The 4349-nt window shown below is 42.3% G+C and overlaps 1 long non-coding RNA gene across 1 annotated transcript; it reads left to right on the top strand.

The window, feature by feature from the left end:
• Positions 1–246: 246 nt before the first annotated feature.
• Positions 247–3393, top strand: LOC139550689 (uncharacterized). Its single transcript, XR_011670111.1, has 2 exons — positions 247–1806; positions 1988–3393. It is a non-coding gene; the product is annotated as an uncharacterized lncRNA (long non-coding RNA).
• Positions 3394–4349: the final 956 nt, after the last annotated feature.

The following is a 4349-nucleotide window of genomic DNA, read 5'->3' as shown; positions in this document are numbered from 1 at the left end:
GGGGAACTCCTTCAAGACTGTTGGAAAAGCATTCCTCATGAATCTGGTTGAGAGAATGCCAAGAGTGTGCAAAGCTGTCATCAATGCAAAGGGTGACTACTTTGAAGAATCTCAAATATAAAATGTATTTTGATTTGTTTAACACTTTTTTGCATAATACATGATTCCATATGTGTTATTTCATAGTTTTGATGTCTTCACTATTATTCTACAATGTAGAAAATAGTACAATAAAGAAAAACCTTGAATGAGTAGGTGTGTCCAAACTTTTGACTGGTATTATTCAACTTTACAGAATGGAGGCAGTTTTTCCTGTAGCCTATATCCAAGACATCAAATCAATGATAGCCACAATAAATTAATAAATACATCACTTAACATGTTTTGGGTTGTGTTAAATCAAAAATGGGATCAACATAACATCAAAACGCAGTAATATATCAATATTTCAACAGCCCGTTCTAAATCTTAGCTATTTATTATACACCTATATTTTATTATCTGAAGAAAATGCAATCGCTCATCACAATTCCTTGTCATTACTAGAGGCTTATGCTCGATATCTCTCTGAGTTGGCATGCCAACTGGGGTTGACGTCAAGCCAAACTATTGTCCCTTGTTCTCCTCACACGGCTGTGAACTGTCCCTCTCAAAACAAACACAAAGGCTATGCCAAAAATAAGAGACGGCATTGGACATAGACAACCCATGCGAGCAAGACAACAACATGCATATAATGTATGGCCAATAAATAATAAACGAAAACATAGCAAATGTAAATAATACATTTATATATATACATAAACACGTAAATACAATTAATAAGAATAGCATTTATTAATATTCGTATAATTATTAATGTTATTTTATTTTTTAGTACGATTATTATCCATGTCTGACAATGAATCACTTAAAACAACAATGAAGATGAGTAGCCTGATTATTCTGATTAATAAATCATCTTTAAAATACTATTATGGAGGTCTTTGGGAGTATTTTGGAAGTTAAAATGTGGGAAGGACAGTGCTTGCACGCTGTAATGTCAACGAAATATTGATTTGTTTTTCACCCGCGCAGGGCTGGGAGCTGTATTGCTGGTCACTTCCACAGTACTAGCGCTACCTCCCGCAGGGTGGTGTCCCAGCGCTGTTCTGCTTTTCCGTCTCTGTTAGGATTAATCATAGCCACGCTGCACCGTTCCCTTCCATCAAGGCTAATCAGACCCAATTCACCTACATTAAATCAGTTACGCATAATTTAGATTTAGTTCAAATGTAAATGGACATGTTAGGGTCTAACTATCTCTGAAAAAATACATTATCCTAGTTGAAAAACCATTTGTCATTTGAAAGTGATAGTGCTGAATGTGGGAGAAAATCGTAGTAGTCTAATTAATTGGTAGTTAAATGGGCTAGGGCAGAATTAGCTTCACAGATCTCCTTGAAAATTTACCCACCACTACTCTGAAAAGTCTATGCACAAAACAAAGTTCAGTGCTGCCCTCAAGTGAGATAACATATGTAGGACAGGGAGGATACAAGCTTGTTATGTTCAGCATTATGATATGTCTAGACTTTTTTATTGTATAAAGTGCACGTTATGATATCAAACATGCATAGTGTAATCAAATATGAATGAACTAATAATGGCAGAATATGAAATTATTTTTGACAATCCTAAATCACATGTAATTTCCCCCTAGTCGGATGGATATTTTCACTTGGCTAGATCAAATAACCTCATCTCAACCAGCCAACAAGCATTGCCCAACCAACACTGCTGCAGCAGAACACATGCCCCTGAAAGGTAGTGTACATCTCTCTCTTATTCTTCCTTTTGTTATGTGATGGATTATGTCTGCATGTCATTGAAATATGTAAAAGCATGAGAGCTTCTGGTCATGTACATATTACATAGTCATACAAACTGCCTGATTTTCACTAAAATAAAATAAAACATGTAGTACATTAATCTCTTACCTCCACAGGCCTAGAGGAGAATTACCCTGACACATACCAATGGACTCAAGCTCCAGCAGCTCAACGCCCCACCAACTGAAATACATCAAGATATAGAGGATCTCTATGGCTCCACCATCTCCCACACATACTGTACTGGCCTAGAGAGAGAGACCCCAGAGGCAAGGTGTCATGGACACAGTGCCTTCAGCTAAGACCTCACCACACCTCCCATGGACTGTCTATCAGAGAAAAAGATGATGTGTTGTACTCTGTGCTGATCTCTCACTCTCTCTCGCTCTCTTTCTAGTGTCTTAGATCTGGAATACAATCCCAGAGATGCCAGTACAAGAAGTCACACTGTGTATGTCGCCCATCATAACTCCCCAGTCCCCATCAGGCCTGTGGTTGGTCCATGGCCATCCCCAGTCCCCATCAGGCCTGTGGTTGGTCCATGGCCATCCCCAGTCCCCATCAGGCCTGTGGTTGGTCCATGGCCGTCCCCAGTCCCCATCAGGCCTGTGGTTGGTCCATGGCCGTCCCCATCAGGCCTGTGGTTGGTCCATGGGCGTCCCCAGTCCCCATCAGGCCTGTGGTTGGTCCATGGCCATCCCCAGTCCTCATCAGAACTGTGGTTGGTCCATGGCCGTCACTAGTCCACATCAGGCCTGCGGTTGGTCCATGGCCGTCCCCAGTGGAGTAGAGGACTGAGATCATGTTTTTCAGCCTCACAATGTATTCATGGTGTGTTGTCGTTTTCCCAGGACAAATGTAAGCACATAAATGTGTCATCAACACAGTAAGCTTTTGCCTGTTGAGTGAAAATATTGCAGTGTAACAAGTTTGGATTGTTTATCTGAAGAATTAATGTAATTGAGGAAATGTATTTATCACACACACAAGCACACACACACACACACACACACACACACACACACACACACACACACACACACACACACACAAGCACACACACACAATTGCGTCGTCCTCTTTCCCTTCCTCCTCCACTCTCTTCTCTCCTCTTTCCCTTCCTCCTCCACTCTCTTCTCTCCTCTTTCCCTTCCTCCTCCACTCTCTTCTCTCCTCTTTCCCTTCCTCCTCCACTCTCTTCTCTCCTCTTTCCCTTCCTCCTCCACTCTCTTCTCTCCTCTTTCCTCTGTCATCCTCTTTTCCCAATACAATATAATACCATGACGTCACAGCTGCAGGTGGCTTATCAGAAGTGCTGAGTGGCTTTGTTCTCTCTGGAAATAGGGTCCACTCTTAATTTCTCCCCACTTCAGTATTTCTATGTTTGGGGAAATGAAAACATGTCTGTGAGTTACCCTGAGCTATAAATCACTTGTCAGTGGAGCTCAATTTGAATGATTATGTGGAACACCTCAAGCTGCAGTTCAGTGCACCTCAGGAAATAAAATGTCATTTTTTTCAATTGTATGTTTAATACATAAGGTGAGGCATGTGATTCCATTTCTATTTAGTCAACTGCACATAATTACTGTACATACTGTACATTACGTGTGTGTGTGTGTGTGTGTGTGTGTGTGTGTGTGTGTGTGTGTGTGTGTGTGTGTGTGTGTGTGTGTGTGTGTGTGTGTGTGTGTGTGTGTGTGTGTGAATGTGAATATTAGTACAGACAGTATATATGTACATTTGAGCGATGCCCAGCTGTAAAATGTAGATCGTCTCAGCTGGTACAGTACGCCTGACTGACTGCACTCTGGAACCCTCGGCATCAGTGTGCTGAGAGACCCTTCTCAGGAGAGGCACTCTCTCTGTTGCCACTGTGCTGGAGGAAGAACACACACACACACACACACACACACACACACACACACACACACACACACACACACACACACACACACACACACACACACACACACACACACACACACACACACACACACACACACACACACACACACACACACACACACACACACACACAGTCCATATCATGGATTAGCTGCACTTAAGGAAGCCAAGCCCCTCTGTGTTGTCAGCCTCTCACAGCGGGCTGGTCTTCTCTGTGGCTCGGTAGGGGCTCTCGTTGTAAGCAGACGTGTGTGTGTGTGTGTGTGTGTTTGTCATGCTCATCCAGAAGAGGCAAGGAGACCCCAGGCATCCCCCTCTACTCTCAGGCAGACATCCGCCACATGAAAGGAGTGAATCAGTAGCAGCAAGCTATAATGATACAGGGGATGCAGCTGACATGCAGTGCATTCTGGGGAGAGAGAGAGTTCATTTATAGTACTACTAACTTTACCAACTGTACTGATGATTGTGTATATCTGTAACACTTCCTGTCTTAGCCTTAAAAAGTTTTTCAAAAGCTATAGGGCTGCGGACAGAAAAATAGTATGCTTCAGACATATTGCTATTATT

This window comes from Salvelinus alpinus, chromosome 2, assembly GCF_045679555.1.
Source record: "Salvelinus alpinus chromosome 2, SLU_Salpinus.1, whole genome shotgun sequence".
NCBI lineage: Eukaryota > Metazoa > Chordata > Actinopteri > Salmoniformes > Salmonidae > Salvelinus > Salvelinus alpinus.
This window is presented reverse-complemented; position numbering and strand designations above follow the sequence as displayed.